The 21,363-nt window shown below is 42.9% G+C and overlaps 1 long non-coding RNA gene across 1 annotated transcript; it reads right to left on the reverse strand.

Moving 5' to 3' along the window:
* Window positions 1-136: 136 nt before the first annotated feature.
* LOC140907263 (uncharacterized) lies at window positions 137-19,206 on the reverse strand. The gene is made up of 3 exons (XR_012157428.1): window positions 19,136-19,206; window positions 3,994-4,091; window positions 137-2,443 (listed from the first exon to the last, which is right to left on the reverse strand). It is a non-coding gene; the product is annotated as an uncharacterized lncRNA (long non-coding RNA).
* Window positions 19,207-21,363: the final 2,157 nt, after the last annotated feature.

The following is a 21,363-nucleotide window of genomic DNA, read 5'->3' on the forward strand; positions in this document are numbered from 1 at the left end:
CAAAAACAAAACAAAAACAAATTTGTCAAAGATCTTCAATATTCCCTGCCCCCCTTCTTCCAACCAGTCTGCTACTTACATCATAATGTAATGGACAGGCTCCATCCAACAACTATCACTGGGAAAACTGTCTAGGAAAACTGTCTGAACAATTTATTCAACACATGCCACTCTGTTTCATTCACAAATTGATTCTTACATATATAATTATTTAGAGTTTGTTTTTGTTTTTTAAATACAAATTTCATCCTATAATTGTTCATGAACTTTGCTTGGTGTTTGAATTCACTGTTTGCTTTGACTTCTGTGTAATCGATCACTGTACTCTTATAGAGCCTGATTCTCATCTCTCTTTTTATACTGGTTGAGTCAGGCCTGGCTTACAAAAAAAAAAAACAACAAAAAACAAATAGTATAGGCTCAATTTGCATTCAAAATCCATTTTGTCTCACCACATTCACATATATTGATTGCATGTAGCATGTACAGTCATAGCTAGGAAGGGTGCAGCTCAGTTCTTGTCTGGGCTATTCAACTGTCTATGCCAGATCTCAGGCCATGGGTTTTGCACAGTCATAGTTGTGAAAGACACAGTCACAACCATGCTCATCTCTTTAAATTGCCTTGAGTTTTGCAAACACAGTTTGAGTTTATTGTGTTGAGTATATTCCATCCATGTGCAAGGATATTTCATATATTTATCAAGTGCATTTGTTGAATTCGCTGGTCTCCAATTTTCTATCACATTCATCACACAAATTGATTAGTAACAGAAGCATGAATGTACATGTGCAGACAGATGCTGGGGTCTGGCCAACTACTGTTGGTGTAGAGCCAGGGCCCTTCCTTCCCCTTGAAGGCCTAGCTCCCCTCGTTGTAGAACTCGGCCGGTCACTGATGTAAGTTAGAGCAACCTTAAGGCTGTTCTAAATTATGTCCCGTTGCCCAAGAGGACATTTCAGCAGACAGGGATCACTAGTGCATTCCTATGTCCTGGTCACACCTCCTGCACTAAGGTGACAAATGACATTTAAGCTGCTGTGGTACCTCTGCACAACCTGAGGATTCCACTAGGCAGCTAGAGTGTGGCCTGCATCTGGTCTAAATTTAGTAAAGATGGAGTCAGATGCCTATAATGTCCATAACAAGGCGTTCCCAGGAATCCTGGGAACATTTCAACAACTTTGTCCCACCATTGTTTTAATTAGCTATTGCTTTATTTGTTATTGTATTTACTGGTCACCAGCACACATCATAAGAAGGAGAGAGAGCAGACAAACTTGCAAAAAAGACAAGTTTAGGCACTATCCAGTTACCTGGAACAGTTCAATCCAGTGCACAATCAGCCAGGTCTGTTGTGACAGCCTTCCATGTCTGATCAGACAATGTGGATCTGCTGCAAAGAAGGAACTCTTTTTTTGAGCAAATTGACTACGAAAAGCCAGAAGTCTCCTACTTTGGCCCATAATGAATTCAATTAATTTCTACAATGAATTTTGAGTGCAAGCTTGATATTTGTTTGTGAATGTGAATTTTTCTGCAAACAGTAAATTAAAAAGTGACCATGGGAAAGCAAAATTTGGTTTCTGAGTCACCAAAATGTTCAAAAATAATTTCTCCCACTAAGCACCTGCTTCTATCAATAATCCTTACTCATGCAAGTAGTCATTGACTTAAATGGGATTACTTACAAGAAGAACTACTCTCATGAGTCAGGATTAGAAACAATGTTTGTAAATGTCTCTGAAATTCTGATTCACCTCTCACTTGTGTTACCAAAAGTAACTCCATTGACAAAAATGGAGTTACTTTTGGTATATGCCACCATAAGTGAAATGAGAATCAAACCTCTTTTTACTGTGTAAAATTTGTACTCACACACACTTGGTTGACTGGTTGCTTTCCAGTGGATACTATTTTTTCTTACATACTTCTATAATGAAATCTTAGTACTTTGTGAGTCATCTCTGACAAACGCTCGCTTTACTACAAATACCCAGTTCTGAAGTTACTCCATGAATAGACAGCTCAACAAGAGAGCCACTGGACAAGACAGAAAAGACATGTTTACTAGCAAATAGCTTAAAAAAAAAAAAAGAGAGAGGCTGGATCCAAAAAGATAAAATCCAGTGCATGCTTCTCTTCCCTCCCACTTTTCATTATTCTACAGCCTAAACTTTGAATCTCCATGTGTCAAGGCTGAATCCCCACTCTGTCACTCCAAGTGCAGAAAGTGGGGGCCCACAAGGATTCTAAAAATTAATACAAGCCCAGAGTGGTAAGTATTAAACTCCCAAGGTTACAGCTTTTCTCTGACCCTGGCTTGGTAAATGCTGCTACTGCCCAAATGCAAAAAACCCTCTTGAAGCCAGGAAGGAGCACTTGGGAATTCCTCCCTGTGGGGTACCGTCAAGCCCTTTCACTCCCCACCTCCAGGGAAGAGCTGAGAAAGAAAACAAAAAGGAAATTAGTTCTTGCCACCAGCTAGTCAAACAGCATATTCACAAATCTCTTAGGACACCAAAACTCCAATCCTGTTCTTAAAAAAGGTAAATTATATTAAAAACAAAAAAAAAGAAAGAAAATACATTTGGAACTTAGGCTTCTGCTAGATTTTAAAAGAGCAATTCCAAAAATCAAGCACCTGAAATATCTTTCTTGGGGGTTCAGCTTATAGGTTACAAGCAAACAAAAGCATCTGGGGTTAGTACAGAGGAGTCCACAAGCCAATAAGAAATAAAAGAAATAACCCTAATCTTTTCTTTAGACACTCCCTAATTTTACTTACATATCTGAGACTTCAGATAAGTAGGTTCGAGGTATGAATTGATAATCTATAATCATACCTGGCTTAAACTGCTTACAGCATTGCTGCTCCGTCCCTGCAGCCCAGAGACCAACAGACAAAGGGAACGTTTCTTTCCCAATTTTAAAAAGTTCTACCTTCCCATTGGCTCTTTTGGTCAGGTGCTCACTCCTTTTCTTTTACCTGTGGGCTTGTTAACCCTTTACAGGTAAAGCAAGCAGAGAACAGACCAAGAGGGATTTTACAGCTAACTGGCTGGCTGTCCATCAAAGGGAGCTACTCCCCCTCGCCCCTGCCCCCGATTCATATATCACACCATGTAATAAGTGGTTCTGATTTCAGTAGAGAACAGGTTTTCCTTTGGAGCCTACGAACTACTGGTACCTATTTAAATTATCTTGTCTATGTTGACTCTAAGCTCTTTGAGGCAGAGACCTTATTTGCCAAGCCCTTAGAGCACACCGGGTATTGTATACATGAAATGATGAATAATCATAACAAACAACACTAAAAAGTCCAGACCGCTCAGTGCTGTGAGTGATCTGAACTACTTCCTTCCCTTTGAAGCCAACTGTGCCACACATTGTACTCAAAACACTGTTGACCCACAGCCAGATTCTGATACCTGTGTCCTAGAACAGTACGTCTATCTACCAGCAACCCTATTGACTTTGTGAAACTTCTTGTGCAGTAAGGTGCTAAATGAGAGGAGGAGTATCAGAATCTGAGCCACAATAACTAGGGTCCAGGATTTGAATAATGGGTCTCCCTTGAAGCCCTTTTATTTTTTTCTGACTATACATTACTTATAATTAATCAGTGTCAGTAAGGGGCATTAATAATCTATCCTTGGTTAGTGTCAATTATGCTGAGAAAAATACAATTAAAATAAATCTCTATTGAGACTTAGAAAAAATGGTCAGACATATTATGACTTAAATTCTCCTGTTCTTTTTGTCTGTACTTCAGGATACAGGGTTTTTCTTTCATAATATTTGCCTATGTAGTGGAAGATCGTTCTTGTGTAAGAATAAGTATTGGCATATAATAAGAATGCAGAGCCTGGCACTTCATTTAGTATTGCAACTCATAGCCATACAAAAGCAGATATGCAATAATGTGGTGCTATGGAATTAAAAATACTCTGCATGCTCGCTCTCACCAACAGAAGATATTACCTCACCCACCTTGTCGCTCTAATATCCTGGGACCAACACAGCTACAACAGCCCTGCATACTACATCTTTTCTTCTAGGGCTATTAGTTCTTCAGTTCCGAAGACCAACTGTATATATAAAAAAAAAAATACTTCAGACACTCTTCTTCCAGGACATTATGTGCAAATAAATTATTTACTGGGACAGTAGTAAAGAATGAAGAAATACTAAAATTGCAAGATTTGCCACTAGGTGGCATGTGAGCCATATAGTGTATGGGCAGCAATATTGTAAATGCAGATAGTATTGTCTTGCACAAGATGTGAGCCTGCCTGATAGGTCTGTGGTCAAATAAGGACCTATAATTAATCATTCTAGCCCAAAGACTCAGTTCTTATTGTCTGATGAGAACTACCCTTGTGACTTAGGCTCCCTAAAAAACATTGACCATTCCAGTGATGTTGGTTATGGGTATACTTTTTTCTCCAACTTGTTTTCCTTTATAATAGTTTCCTTTCCTGGTTTTTGTCATACAATTCAGGATTCATACAATTTAACAACTAGATTTATAAAGACAGATACATTTGGTAGATACACTGATAGTAAGACAAGACACAACAAATCAGAGGTTTTCATGTGTTTTAGAGAAGACCATATTCTCCACAAAGAGATTGCTTCCTGACCCTGCCAATCCCACTCACGCATAGAAGGACCACCTTCCTTCCCATACATGATCACATAAACATCTCCCCTTCTCCCCACAGGAACGCCTGCAAAAAAACACCAACCAACCCTTAATGCATCTTTTGCTTATTTAAATAAAAATTAGCAACTGGAAACAAAAAGGAAAGCCAATACTGTGAGACCAGCCAGCTCTCCGCAAGCTACCAAGCAATTCTGTAGGAATTGCCATTGGCTCATGCGACACAATATGAGAGCTGCTGAACTGGAGGGAATTAGATGCCTAAATCTGTCTTTGATACACTTTGTTTTTGCCGGGGTTGGGGGGGGGGGGGAGGGAGAAGAGAAGAGGGGGACAAGAACCTACCTGAACCAGAACACTGGCCCCAAACACCCCAGTGCTTTTTTTTTTTTATAAATTCAATATCTGACTTTAGGTGCATATTTCTCAACTTTCAATGTGGATAGGGCATTAAACAGGTAATAAGGAACTCTAGGTTCTACTCCTAGCTCTGCTCCTGGGACTTGCTGTATGAACTAGGGCAGACATTTCACCTCCCTGTGCTTCTGTTTCTTCTTCTGTAAAAAGGAGATGAAGCTGGTTACCCAGCGTTGTAAAGCACTTTGAACTTTAGGGCTAAACAGTTCTGTATAAGTACTAATATTATTTGTCTAGAGTAAAGTGTGTGTGTTAAGGACTGCTGATTAGCCAATTAGATTTTATAAAGTTGTCTCTCTTCTTAACGTGTATATGGAGCTTTTTTTTATATTGAGCCGAACATTGAGTGTTGTAATGAAGATAATTACAAACAAAACTATTAATTTTTATTATTTTATAGCACCCCAGGTGCATCTAGAAAACAAAAAGAGTCTCAAGTGAAGCACGTTATAAAAAGGATAATGCTGTAATGACAATACAATTATTTTTTTTAATTTTTCATAACTATTTGGTATGTATTTCTGTCTTCTTGTGTTTTTCAGTTGCAGAAAGTCCAGTTCCCTAGATATCTCCCATCTGTCACTCACTCTTTCTTTGATCAAAGGTTCTATATAAAGCAGTGATGGGCAGTTTTGAGCACGTATTGGTATTATTTTGAATTAACAGAGATCCAGTTAAGCAAACATGAACCCATTTTTAATTCTTTATAACACTCCTGCAAAATGTGTGGATTTTCCATGGCTTCAATGCAAATCCAGGAAGCTGGTTTGGAATGAGTTTCATTTTAAGGTGATGGGTTGAAACCAAGAGGACTGAAATAAAATAAAAAGTTTGCACAAACTTCTGCAAAAGAAAAATCACTGAGTTTCATAGTATGTATATTATTGTTATACATACGTATGTCACTACTGCTCACAGGGCTACAAGATCATGGCCCCATTGTTCTAGATGTTGTACAAACATGGTCTAGGTGACAACCCCTACCATAAAGGGCCACTTAATCCCATAGCAAAAACATGAACAATTTTAGTAACTAATTGAAAAATCACTTCTTCCTTCTGTTTCCCTTTCAACAAATGGTGACATTGCTAACAACTCAAACAGCATAACTAGATCCTTCTTCTGTTTTAGAGGTGAATGGTGAGAGAAAATGCAGACCCTAACATTGCTGAAATGATTCACTGTCTCCATACATCAGTTGCTGTTGCTTCAGGCATGATTGCAACAGCACCAGTCCTTGCGTTTGTCTATTTTATATTATGAAGATCTATTCTAAGGGATTTCATGGTGCTGGAGAAGGACGGTAGGAGTTCTTCTCCCTCACTTGTAGTGGAGTCTGTGTCTTATTTTCTGCCTTTCTAATTTATTGTTGTTCTTCTAAGGCTTGAGGCAAAGCCCACTGAAGTCTCCCATTGACTCCAATGGGCTTTGGATCAGGATCCTCAGTGGGAAGTGTTATTTCACAGATTGAGTTTGAGGGTAGGAGTCCAGAATTCTGCTTTCATTCCTGGCATCACTAGTTTGGCACTGAGGCAAATCAGTCAGATCAACAATTTCAAATGTGCATTTGTTAACATAGACACTTAAGAGTCCTGATTTTCAAATATTTTCAACCATTCTCATTGACTTCATGTGAATTAGGGCCCCAGGTCTGAACATTTTGACTCCCACCCTTTCTGCCTCACTTCCATCATCTATAAAATTCAGGGGTTCTATAAGGATTTTAGAAAATATCAAGTGCCAAGTGTGATTATTAATTAGAAGACCCAATCGCCATCCTCAGGTTTCCCAAATTCTCTCTTCAAAAAGAAGAATAAAACTAAAACAATGGATGCATTACTTTTCTTCTTGGGCTTTAATGCAATAATTATTAAAAAAAGAAAAAAGTTAAGAGCTAGATCACAAACAATTCTTATCACTAACCAATAATCTTTCTCAAAGGTTCCCCCTATATTTTAGGGCAACTCCTTTTCCCCCCCCTCTTTCTCCATCCTCCCTGAAAAACACTGTCGAGAGCATGAATGCTGATGATTATGAGGACAAACTTCTGTCTTAAATATTTCAACTAATGTAATTTGTTACTGTACCTGTAGAAGTTATAAGTAGGGCCATTCTTGGTCCCTCTAAACTCAATGAGATTCCATCATCATCACCAGGTTTTGCCTTAGCCACAAAACCAGTCTTCCATCCATTTAATCACAGCCTGAGAATTGGGTAATATGGAGTCACATCACCCGGAGAAGACTCCAAGGGGGCATTGTACCTTGGGGCACAGGTCACATGATTATTTTTAACCCTCATGCAGAGTAGCTGGGGAGGGACACAAAGTGGGAAGGAAAGAAAAGATTCCTTACATACCAGGAGCAATCTAACTCAAACAGATTTCAGATTAAGAGAGATTTTCAAAATCACAAAGGGCAGTTAAGAGTCCAGAGGATTTAGGCACCTTGCTCCCTTAAGCTCCTTTGGAAACTGCAGCATAAATCTCTATGTTTTTTACTACAGCATAAGAAAAGTAATAGAAAAATAAAAAAACCTTTTGCAAAGATACATAGTTGATGGAATTTCAGGAAGGTTCCAAACACCTATTGTGGTTATCTTTCAAGCAGGATTCTGTCATTCCAAGTTGGGTACATCATGCCTAGGGTGGACAAGCTGGCCTTTTCTAATGAATTGTGTAAGTAGTAAAACCAGGGAAAAAATAACCAACTCCAAGACTGTTGTTGAAGTCAAGGCACAAAATCCAAATAAATCAATATCAAAAAATAAGTTATTACATCAATTCCAAATGGAATAAGAAACCCACAAAAGAAAAACAGATCCTTTATGTCTAGATGAGAGTAATTTATACAACAGAATGAAAAAAAAAAAAAAAGTACAAAATGCTGGGTTGTAGCAGTGAGCATGAGAGTCAGGGACTTTCCTGGTTTTAATTTACAATGAAGTGCTTGGACTTGCCAACAACTTCTCAATTGTATAATAGCAATTTCATGATTTTTTTTTGTTTTTGTTTTAGAGTATACTATAAGTCCCAGATGGATAATTCAAGATTTCTTTCTTTAGCCTCTGAATTCATTTGGAAAAAACAGGAAATTAGTTATTTTTAAGGAGGATGAAACAGTGTGTGGGGCAGATTCTGTGTGTGATATACGTGAACTATGCCAAATCTCCTTGGGATACTACTGGCACCAGTGCCTCAGAGATAAAGTGCAGAATATCTCAGCTGTGAGTAAACAAATGGTTTTGACCCTTACACAGAAATTTCCTTTGATGGGAAATTTGATATTGCCTTTTCTGTTAAGCACAGCAAGGAATTATGACAAGAAGCAATAAACAAAATATTAATTAGCAAACACTGCACTGACACAATGTTTGCAAATGAAACTTTACTCGACATTTAGAGACGTGGCAGTCTCTTACTGCTGGTTGTTAGGAAAGAGACTATGACTTTTGTAAGTACCAGTAGAAAAATAATGATAATAAAATAAAATGCAAATGTGGAGGTGCATTAGTCAAATTTGGGTATGTGCAGGGAATCCAGGCCACTCTCTGCTCAAATGGGTACTTGCATATGCTGCAAAACCACCATTAACGTGCACCCTTTGGGCTATCATTCCTGTGCTGACAAGAGGACAGAAACCTGCCCTAACATTGGAGCTAGGGATTCCCCTTCTATAGGAGAAACCCCATGTGATGTAAAACTGGCATACCTGGGTATGCATCACCAGCTTCCTTCTGTGCCAAGTTTGGGGCCTGAAGACCACCCCCTCAGGAGACATTCCAGCCTGCGTCAATGAGGCTACATCTACACTTATGGCAGCATGTAAAGTACAGACATAGAACACCTAGTTAACATGGGTATAAATAGTAGTTTAGACAGTGAGGTGCAGCTTAGGCGTGTAGAGTACAGCCACACCAGAAGCTTAGGGTATGAGCCGTACATGGCTCTCTACACACTCAAGCTGTTCCTCCCTGGTCTGCACTGCTCTTTTCGGTAGTGTAGTGTTCCACTCCTTCCTGCTGGAGTGAAAGGCTCTGGCAGCAGGAAAGGCTCTGGCAATATGGAGCAGCTTTTCCCTGCTGCCTCCCTCCTGCCAGTCTTTCGCTGCCATCAGTGTGGATGCAGACTGCTTTTCACTGCACCATTCAGCTACACCTACCCTACATGCAGCAAGTGTAGACTTGGTCTAGAGTGACCCTGAGGCTGCTCTAATCTGTGTCATGGGCTGAACTGGTCTCTTGATGCCCCCAAGATTGGAGAGACAGGAAGACTGCAGAAAGCCACATTTCCCCTGCATTCCCACAGCTTTAACAAGTGAAGCTTGGTGCTCCAATGGAGCCAGCCCATATTCTCCCGAGATGAAATGTACCCATGTTATGATGGTCTAGTGCAAAGGCCACTGCATGTTAGCCACATATAAGGGCTGTTCTTGGAAACCTGAGGAGAAGCAGCCAAATAGAGAGATCTGCATACCAGATCCAGGAAATTGTCTTTGCACTGTGCTGGAGGCCAGCAGGTAGGGATTTAATTGGGGCAGGCCAGAGGAGAGCCATGGCATCCTTTTATATATTTAAAAAAAAATATAGAAAAATTACTGTATGTATAAGTGACATTTCCAACATTAAGAAATCATAAATTTAAAACTGTGGAGCTAATTTTCTTCAAACTTAGACCCCACTCCTGCAAAAACGTACACGGGGGCTTAACTTTATGCATACAAGTTGTCCTGGCAGTAGAGTTCAAAGGGAACACCAGTGTGATGATCACACTCTATAGGTTTATGGAAATATGCTTATGAGTGTAAATATGACATAACTGAAAAATGCTTTATGCTAGATATGCCATGTAACATATCTTTGCTAAGGTTATAATCTACTGAATTTATTCATCCTATTTATATATGTATCATTTTTATATCTGAAGGTATGAGCATTGGTTCTCTGCTTGTATTTGAAGTGTTTGCTGTAGGAAACACATAAGGGAGGTTTGGCCAACATATTGTGAAGGGACTATTGAAGTAATTGGGAGTACTAAACTAACAATGAACTTTGGGAGACAATAAATCCACATCTGAGCTTTCCTGGGAATGTTCAAACTAACATGTAAACAATGGCATTGGCTTGCAAAATGCGGAATTGTTCATGGACATGGGACTTGCCCAGGTGGCTACAAATTCCATCTTGTTGCTGTGATTTTGCACAGAAGTACAAAGGAGTTTCTGCCCATGAGAGAGAGAGAGAAAGAATATAAAAGGCCCTGGAAGCCTCTCCATTTTGGTCTTCAGCAGGCTCAAGAGATGGCCTCTCCACCCCAAAGAGATGCCTGAAATAAACTGGAACAAAGGACTGTAACTACCGGGGTGTGAGTGATTGCTGGACCCAGGCCATAAACTACAACACTGGTCTGAAAAAGATTGTACCTGAGATAACATCCAGGGTGAGAAGTTAGTATTTGTAACTAGATCCTTAGTGTATTAAGTTAGCCTTGTGTGTTTTGATTTTACTTAGTAACTTACCTTGTTCTGTCTGTTATTACTTGAAACCACTTAAATCCTGTTCTTTATACTTAATAAAATCACTTTTATTTATTAATTAACCCAGAGTAAGCGATTAATACCTAGCGGAGCAAACGGCTGTGTCTCTCTCTCTCTATTAGTGTAATAGAGGGTGGACAATTTATGAGTTTACCCTGTATAAGCTTAGTACACAGTAAAATGGATTTATTTGAAGTTTGGATCCCATTGGGAGCTGAGTGTCTAGGTACTGGAGACAGGGGCACTTCCTAAGCTGTTTTCAGTTAAGTCTGCAGCTATGGGGGCATGGTTCAGACCCGGTGTCTGTGTTCCAGCAGACTTGTGTGTCTGGCTCAACAAGGCAGGGTTCAGGAGGCCCAAACTGGCAGAGAAAATGGGCTCAGAGGTAGCCTCAGCACATCAGGGAACAGTCCCAAGGGGTCTCTGTGACCGAACCCATCACAACCAGTGCATAAATTTAGGCATAGGTGTAATTCTTTGGAGGATCAGGGCCTTAGCTTTTAAAATCCCAGTGGGGGCAATAAAACAAATCATGATTTATCATAGACTATCAGGGTTGGAAGGGACCTCAGGAGGTCATCTAGTCCAACCCCCTGCTCAAAGCAGGACCAATCCCCAATTAAATCATCCCAGCCAGGGCTTTGTCAAACCTGACCTTGAAAAACTCTAAGGATGGAGATTCCACCACCTCCCTAGGTAACGCATTCCAGTGCTTCATCACCCTCCTAGTGAAAAAGTTTTTCCTAATATCCAGCCTAAACTTCACCCACTGCAACTTGAGACCATTACTCCTTGTTCTGTCATCTGCTACCACTGAGAATAGTCTAGATCCACCCTCTTTGGAACCCCCTTTCAGATAGTTGAAAGCAGCTATCAAATCCCCCCTCATTCTTCTCTTCCCGCAGGCTAAACAATCCCAGTTCCCTCAGCCTCTCCTCATTAGTCATGTGCACCAGCCCCCGAATCATTTTTATTGCCCTCCGCTGGACTCTCTCCAATTTTTCCACATCTTTCTTGTAGTGTGGGGCTCAAAACTGGACACAGTACTCCAGATGAGGCCTCACCAATGCCGAATAGAGGTGAATGATCACATCCCTCGATCTGCTGGCAATGCTCCTACTTATACAGCCCATAATGCCGTTAGCCTTCTTGGCAACAAGGGCCCACTGTTGGCTCATATCCAGACAGTGTTGAGTCATATCTAGATTATTGGAATATATAGGGAAAATATATTCATTTCATACATGTATAATTGGAAAATCCTTAAAAGCTATTTTGATCAAACTTTTCCACAACATTCCCCTTTGTGCTGAAACCAAAATTAAAAAGTTTCAACCACAATTTCTTTGAGAAAATTACAAAAAAGTTATTGGAACAGAACCTTGAAATATCACATGCTTCAAACCCCACTTGATATGTTTATGCTATGGCTAGGTCTACACTACAAGCTAGGTGTGTGATTCCCCCACTCGCCTACACATACTCACGCTAGCTCTGACTGAGTGTATAAATAATAGTGTTGCCATGGCAGCATGGGCAGTGGCAGCAGAGACTAAGCTTAGCTTGGCCAAGTACAAACCTGCCTGAAACAGGTGGGTATATACTTGGCACAGCTAAGCTGTACTTCTTCCGCTGCTACCCATGCTACAGTGGCTATACTGCTATTTATACTTGTGCTAGCTTGACGAGAGCTAGAGCGAGGATGCGTATGGGATCAGGGGACTCCCATTCCTCTCTCACAGTACAGACCAGGGGTGGCCAAACTTACTGACTCTCCAAGCCGCGTACAACAATCCTCAGAAGTTGAGAGCTGGGGCTCAGGCCTTCAGCCCTGCAGCAGGGTGGTGGGACTAGGAGCTTCTTCTGTGGGGTCAAGGGGTCTCAGGGCTTCACTTCCATGGGGCACACCAGTGGGGCTCAGGACTTCAGCCCCACTCCCACTGAAGCCCCGATCCCTGGCAGGCTCCTCCTGTGGAGCTGAAGCTCTAAGACCCCACTCCCTGCTGGGCAGAAACCCCGGGCTCCCCCAAACAATCTGGTAGGCAAAGAAGGTGGGGGCTCCAAGAGCCGAACTTTAAATGCGAAAGAGCCACATGTGGCTCATGAGCCACTGTTTGGCCACCCCTGGAAACATCTACAGTTAAAGTAGAACAAATGTTTTCCATTCTAAGGTGTTATTTTCAGCTGCTGCTAACTTTGTCATTCTTCTGCCTTTCAGGCTGAAGTTTCTCAAGTTTGTTCCCTGCCTAAGAATGATTTCTTTTAAGCAAAAATGGTTTTACTGGGTATGATCAAATGACCAGATCTATCAGAAGTTGGCTATGACTATAAATAGCCAAACTAGCTTGCTAATCAGATATTTTGAAGTAGTTTTAGAGATATTTAGAGACTTAAGCATCTATATATTGCAAAATAGAAGAGAGGACAGTAGCAACTGACCATGAAGTGGTACAAGTGTTCAAAGTGATAGCTCATGAAAGTGTATAGCTTCTTAAAATTAGCCCTTACAGAAAATATTAAGCAGAGTGCTGAAGGGGGGAGGGAGGAAAAATGGCAAATCTCTATGCTACCCTTGCACTGGCTAAAACAGCTTAATCAGTGATGCACAGTAATTGCTGCTTTAACAACAACATTACAGTGTCTGCAGAAATACATTAGTAATTTGCTATAGGGACTAAACTAGAGTAACTGTAATTTTATGTTACATACAAAATATACTTTCCAGTGTATTTTATTTTCAGGAAGTCTACTACAGAGCACTCTTATATTTATTGTATTATTTTAACTTTATCTGTACTGAAATTTATAACATAGCACATGTTATGAATTCCAAAATAGTGTAACATTTTCTAAGTAATAAGACAATAAGCACTATCCATGTTCTGAATGAGGCCGCTTAGTCATCACTGAAAGTTGTTACCATGTGAGTACTGTTCAGAAGCATTTATGAAATAAGCAAGTGATCTCCACACAATCCCTAGTGTTTGTGATGTGGACAACTATCACAGTTGACACTAACTAGAAACTCTGTTGAATATCTCAACAAAAATCCAACAAGTGAAGGGGCCGGGCAACTGAACTACTTTCTAGGCTGGTTAGGGTTGCCACCTTTATCATTGCTGGTAACTGGAACCCAAAGGCTGTGCCCTGCCTCTTCCCCCAAGGCTCTGCCTCCATCCCGCCTATTCCCATAAGGCCCCACCCCTGCTTGCTTCTCTCCTCCCATCCCCCTGTTGCTTGCTGTGTTGTCTCCACCTCCCTCCCCACCCCAGCTGGTCTCCCTCTGCTCAGGGGTTGGGAAGGGAGCTGCTGCAGACTGACAAGGAGCCTGCCTGCAGTTTAGAGGTGGCCTCAGCTGAGCAGAAGCTGGTGTAAGTTATTGACCCAGCAATTCCTCTGCCCCACAGTAACCAGACTTTTGGTGTCCAGTCAGTACATGGACTGACTGGACACTGCTAGGTCCTCTTTTTGACTAGAGCTTCAAGTCAAAAACTGGGCACCTGGCAACCCTAATTTATAGTATTAGAACAGAGAAACCAAAAACTAGACCATATGGGGAAAACCCATATGGGTGGCAATCCTAGGGCTGGTCGAACCACCCTCTAATAGAAAGGGCAACTACACAGATTTGGCTAAGGTAGCAAAACTGATGAGCTGATGACTTTTCTGCTGGACCCTTTGCTGCTCTTTCAACTCCTTCTTATGACATTTTCAGAGCAAGAAGTTCACCAATAGCCTTGGCAGATATCCAGCTTCAGCAGTGAACATTAGATGCCAGTCCAAATTCAACAGTCTGGCTTGTTGAGGCCCAGAACTGTTAGTTACAAAGCAATCCCCACCTTGCCCACAGGTCCAGTTAGACAATCAGTAGTAGTCAGGGATGTCAGGAGTTGGCTTGCCCCTCCCTCTCTGCTTCAGTCCAGAGAAGACTGGACCACCAGGTCCTGCTTCAATTTGCAGATAGCTGATGTCACAAAACTGGAATAGGTATGTCACTACTGGTCTGGTCAGGTCCCATTGTGAAGTTTTAGCTCTACAATACCACCGCCTGTTAGAGTACTGTGAAGTGAACTCTGACCTGCTGCTCGTTCAGTTGGGCCTCATTGTGCTTGTCCAGGCAAACTCCTCTGTGAAGCCAGCTCTGTGCCTGCTGTTAAGTCAGCTCTGTACTAATTTCCCCAGCCCAGCTTGACCTCACTGCGAAGTTAACTCTGTGCTGTTGCCAGTGGTCTGGTCTCATATGAAATCAGGTCTGTGCTATCACCATTGGTCCAGTCTAGTCCCATAGAATCACTCCCTACAGGTTTCAGGCGCTCCAGGTGGGGAATCTACACTTGGACAGAGTCCCTGGGTTAGAGTCAGTGGCCTGTTGGACAGAGCCCTCTACTCTCTGTAGAGGAGCCTGAATCCCATTCCCAAATCAGAGTACTTGTCAAGTCAGGATGACCCACTCTCCAGGACATGTCTTGCACAATTCCTATACCCTTTCATGAGCACAGATACAGTAATAATCTCACAGTATTTATACAATTAGAATGTAGAAAAAAATCAAGAAAACTCAGTATGTGGAACTATGAGTAAGCTACATTATATTTCACATCAATGAGGCTGGCTAGAGCTGGCTTTTCCCCTAAAGAGGGAGCAGAGAGTTCCTTCCCTTGGAACCATCTAGATCTGGGGCTTACACATACTAATGCTGTAATTTAGATCGACCTGCGCTAGTTAAGTTATGTACGTGACATAACTTACATCAACTTAGAGCAGTGTTTACACTGTGCTATGTTAATGGGAGATGCTCTCCAATTGACATAGCTTCTGCCTCTCGTTGAAGTAGATTAATTAAGTTGATGGGTTAATTAAGTTAATTAAACTCTCCCCCCAACTTATCGTGTCTTCACCAAACCCCCCACTAAATCATCACCGCTGCATTGATTGCAGTGGCGCCAATTTAGCTGTGTAGTGTAGACAAGGCCATAGCTTTATTCAGTTGGCCCGACAGAGCTCCAACACAAAGAATTCTGTGCACACTGACAATCGGGGACCTGTAGACAGAATCTGGAGTTATACCTAGTTTTTGCTGGATTCTGTGCATGAGGTTTTGATTTTATTTAATTATTACAGGGCTATTGTTATTATTCATTATCGGTTCCTATTGATTCTTGGTTCTTTTCCTTTTTACTCTTTCCTTACTTTAAACTTCTCCCTTTCCCTAATAAACGGTTGCTTCTTTTTAATTTTGGCTAGTCCATTTTTCCTTTTAAATTCTTACGGCCATAGGGTCTCTCTATTCATTTATTCACCCAGATGGTAAGGGGAGGCAACACGTACCTACAATCCAGTTTAAGTCTAGTGACTGGCAAGCTAAGGACTGACACCTGCTTTCAACCCAAAGAGCACAAAGACCCCAGGGCCCACTGTCCTAAGGGAGGAGTGGATGTATCACAGAGTGACTAGGGAGGGAGGAGTAAGTGGAATCTAGGACACTTAGGGTCCCAGGGGCTACCTGAAAAAAAATATTGCAGGCATATATGGTAGACTACATCAATTGTAATGATTTTTGACTTTGCATAAGGAAACTGATAGAACACAGGGTAACTTGTGAAACTCTTTGGGTTCTTAAGCAGACAGGCCATCTGGGAGAGAGAGAAACCAGCAAAGCAGATTATCAGCTGTTAAAGTGGAGTCTTTCTGTAAGCACAATGGTCAGTTAGCTAGTTCCTATTTGTTCCCTAGCCTGGGTACTTCCTGACCCTATTCCTGCTCTTGGCTAGGATTAAAGGAAGAAATAAAACTTCCTCAACCATTTCCCTAGTTTAATATTCCTGCTGCACAGGAGCCAGAGCTTACCCTTTCCCTGCCTACCCTAATGTAGATTTAGGCCCTGTTTCAAGTTTTTATATAACTTTTTACTCCAAGCACATCTAAAGTCCCCACCCCCCAAAAAACCCAACAAATTTGTAGATTACAGGCAACTCATTTTGTAAATATGATGACCCAAACCCCAGGCATTTTTAAAAAATAGCTAACAGGGAAAGTATTTACACACCATATTCTAGATTCCCATCAGTTGGGAATTGATCTCTCCCCATTAATATCAGTGGGGATACATTAATTTACACTAGCCAAGAAACTGTCCCCATCATTTTAAAAATCTTTTCTCCTTTTTTTTCTAAACTTCCTAAAACAAGGCTATCCAGTAATGAAATATGGCAATTGAAATTTCAGGAGTATTGGTCTTTATTTATTTATTTGGGGGTGGGTGGGAGGAGTAATGGTATTTCAAACAAAGGTTGGAATAGGAAACTAGTTTCAAGCCTAACTATAAAGTGTCAGGCACTATCTACAAAACCACCCTGTACTGAGACACGTTATTGAGTTAATCAGTAATCTACAACGGTTCAGCCATCAAAACTTATACTTACACCATACAAGTAAGGACTTTCAGGACTGGATCCATAAGAAAACTACAACATTTTATTCAGGAGAATATTACCACAGATATAACAATTCTGAGAATAATCATACTCTCCTCACCACTTGGTACAAAAAGACTCTGCCTTAGGCAGATTCATGTTATTTAACTCAACACATCCATTATCTATGAACAAGTTTGATGTCAAGAATGGTGAATTAAATTTACAACATTTACATTACTCTGACTCAAAAATGAATCTCTTGTCATGCATCTTACTAACTGCCAGACATCCCTTCTGGTCAATAAAAATGCATTACAAATTTATCAAAATACCAGTTGGCAAACAAAAATAAAGATGAAACTCAAGACACTCAAAATTATTTGGCTTTTACATAAGAATTTCAGAACAAATGCAATGAGTTTTGAAAGCACCAGGAAATAGCTAGTGTTTGAAAACCTTGGGAAACCATTAATAAATATTGCTCTTCACCGAAGGATCCTGTTCCATTAGAAAAATACATAAAATGTAATTTACAATACTACATCACCAACAGCAACAATTCATTCTTCAATGGTGATGCTGAATACATTATATCAGAGATTAAAGAACTATGTAACCTGTAACCAAAATAAAACATACGTAAACACATTAATTATATGTTTAAAATGTGCCTAAACTAGGCTATACACACTTTAATAGCTATTGAAAAGTGTTAAAATTTTCACAGGTGGGTGCCTAAAGTTAGGTGCCCAAATCCATATTTAGGCTCCCAGATAAGTAGCCTGATTTTTAGGGCCACTCACTTCCCATTGTGTTCAATGGAATCTGCAAACACTCAGCACTTCTGACAATCAGACTGTTCATTGATGTACTTACATATGGAATCAGGTATTTGATTCTCTACTTGCATGGAATGAAGAGATGGGGACTGCAGGGAGTTGGTTGTGGCTCTCTGATTCAGGGTCAACCAGTTTAAGTATAAATTAGGGCACCACAAGGGTGTAACTTTCTCCTCCTTTGTTAAATGGCAATTCTTTGATGCCCTTACAACAACTGCCTGGAACACTATGTTCTTCCATTCACTTCAATGGTTCTGCATAGCTGAAGGGCATCTTTTTCTAAGGCCCAAATCCAAAACCCATGGAAGCCAAAGGAAAGACACTCATTCATTTCAATGGGCTTTGGATCAAGCCTCTAAAGGTATGTCTACACAGCATTTTAGACCAAGCCGGAGTAGACTTCTCAGCCTGGGTCAAAAGACTCAGGCTAGTGAAGTTCACACTAGCGCTCTAAGCATATCTGTATAGACAATGTTTTGAAGCTGTAGCTCAGGCTGGAGCTGAGGCTCCAAAACGTAGGAAAGGGGCAGGCTTCAGAGCTCAAGCTCCAGCCTGAGCCACAACTTCAAAGCACTGTCTAAACAGCTTTGTTGAGGTCACTAGCATGAACCTCCCTAGCCCAAGTCTGTTGGCCAAGGCTAGGAGGCTTGCTCCAAAATGCTGTGTAGACCATACCCCTGGACTCCTGCTTTTCATAAAGTTGTTCATAAAGACAATTCCCCCAACCCAAGTGCTCATTATTACTTGTTTTTCACTCTTCTTCTAGTCAGTCATCAATACATTCTCTCACATCTTTGTGCTGTAAGATTTTACAATATCATCTGTGGCAGAGATCCAACCCTGTCCCTGTGGGTCCCATGCTTCCAGGCGGTTTATGCTAGCCTCAGAGGCTCACTGTGACCCTCCATATAGCCCTTTTATCTCTAAAGCCAGGGTTACAGTCTACTGAGCCCTTTTCATCATAAGCCAGCAAGGAGATTGGTGAGAGAACTCCCACAGTCTCTGTTGTCCCTATGGGCTTATTCCTGCACAGTTTAGCCTCCTGTCCTGACAGGGGGCCGGTCTTCCCTTCCCAGAAGATGTTTCTATAGAGTTAGGGTGGGGGGAACCCAGGCCTACCCTCTACTCTGGGCTCCAGCTCAGGGACCCTAATGGCAGCAGCTGTTGGCAGCCAACTTTTCACTATCACAGAGTTGCTACATTTCCCTGGGCCCCTTCCCCCACAGCTCTCCCACTTCTCTCTCTTAATGCCTTCACCCTTACCTTAGGGTTCCCTTTTCAGTGGCTTGTGGGTATCTTCATTACCCAGCCCTTCAGCCACACTTCCTTTACTCTGACTCCTCAGCCTGATCGGAGTGAGTCCTTTTATAGTGTCAGAGGAGCCTTAATTAGAGTTCACATTAGCTTAATGGCCTCACCTGACTCTTTGCAGGTTAATTGAAGTCAGGTTTCTCATTAGCCTAATGGCCTCACCTGACTCTTTGTAGGCTAATTGGAGTCATGTGTCTACCCTAACCTGGAGCAGCCCCTGTTCTGGTCAGTCAGGGACCAGAAACCTGCTGCTTCTCTAATAGCTCTGTTACCCATGACTCCTCTTCTATAGCCCTCTGGCCTGGAGGAAGACATGAGGCTGCTGCAGGGGGAGCCCCCTTGCATCACTACAGGGACTAATCAGTTTTGCTCTGGCTACCCTGCTGTCTAGAGCTCTCCCTTCCTTGGACTGCTGCTACTAGCTAGAGCTCCCCTCCATTCCTCCCTGAAGGACTGCTGCTGCTGGGAGCTCCCCTCCCTGGGGGACTGTTACTGCTACCATGCCGGCCTGCCCCCTTCCATCCCCATCTCCATCCCTCTGGAGGGAGAAATGAGGACACACAACCCTCCCTGCCTGGGTCCTCACCTGGCTGGCTGCTGGCTGCATGCAGCTGCAAACTACTGAGCCTGCTGCCTCGTTGAGGAGGAGGAAGACTGCTGCAGGATGCTGTGGAGGGGTTGGTTGGTGTTATTGAACTGAGTGACTCTAACACCTGTGCTCCTGGGGTGGTGGTGGCCTTTGCTGCTGTAGGGGGTTAGGGGAGAGGCATGGAGCCCTCCCCCTAACCTAGCTGCTCCCCACTTTCCACCACCACTGCTGCTACCCCCTCCACCAACTCAGCTAACCACCGACACCTGCTGCTCACCCCTTGACGGGGCCATTTGCTCCTCCCCTCATCACCATCTGGGACTGTACCTAGCAGAAAGCAAGGACTGGAGTGAGCCTCACAAGCGCTTGTGTGTGCACTCCGCCCTTGAACTTGGCCCCCCTGCCCCAGTCTCATTGGGCTGGGGGCCTGCCCACTACTCCCGTCACAACCCAGTTTTTCCCTCCCTCCCTACCAGAACCCCCAGAAGTTTTTTTCCCCCCTGTTTGCCTGCCTGCAGCCTAGTGGGGAGGAGCAGTTGCTTCTTCCCTTCCTCCCAGCGTCCCCTGCAGTCTTCTTTCCTCTCCCCGTCCCATGCTAGTACCTTCCTTCCCTGCATATAGCCTAGCAGGGAGGAGTGGTTAGCCCCATTCCCTCTTTCTCCACCCCCCTGCCTCTCCCGCTGGACACTCCTCCCCTGCGTGTCACTTAGCGGAGAGGAGTGGTTGCCCATCGCTCTGCCCCCATACTAGGGCCTCCTCCTGCCTCTTCCTACCATGAAGGAGGACCCTGCTGACCCCATGGCACCCCCTTTGCCACCATCCCTGCCTGCCCCTGTGGCTGACCTCTTGGCCACCACTGGTCTGAACTCCGCCGCTGCCATGCCCCCCCCCTTCAACGAGCAAAAAGGGCCAGGGGAACAAGAAGGGCAAGGGTCCTGCCTGGAAAACAAAATCTCCTGTGGGTGGGGCCGCCCTCCCTGCTGCGGTCCCTACACCAGCCATGGCCACTCCTTCCCCTGCTATTCCTTCCACCAGCTCTGGGGGTTCTCCATCTCAGGCCCCCAGAGCATATGCCCAGAGCTGCCCCCCCACGTGCCACCGTGCAAATGCCCTGACCACTGTCTCTGGTACCATCCCTGGGGGTCCTTCCCCCCGCTGACCAGAAGGCACGGCATCCGGGCCTGTGTGGAGGGGCTGACCTTAAACCTAGTCAATGTTTACGCCCCAAATGCGGGCCCAGACTGGCTGCAATTTTAAGGGCAGGCGTCGGCCTTCCTTGGCACCTTGGATCCTCACAAGTTCCTGGTTCTGTGTGGGGACTTGAACATCACCCTCGAGGAGTGGGACTGCTCAGGACTCGAGAGTTCCCAGGCCGGCGCGGGCATCCTCAGGGAGATCGTGGACCATCGCTCCCTAGTCAACGTCTGGCGCATCCACCACCCGGACGACGATACCACCTTCACCTATGTCCGGGTGGAAGATGATTGGTCACACCGCTCCTGGTCAGACCGAATTTATTTCTCACATTTCCACCTGGCACGGGCCCACACCTCCAGCATCCAGCTGGCCCCATTCACAGATCACCACTTGG

This window comes from Lepidochelys kempii, chromosome 2, assembly GCF_965140265.1.
Source record: "Lepidochelys kempii isolate rLepKem1 chromosome 2, rLepKem1.hap2, whole genome shotgun sequence".
Classification (NCBI taxonomy): Eukaryota; Metazoa; Chordata; order Testudines; family Cheloniidae; genus Lepidochelys; species Lepidochelys kempii.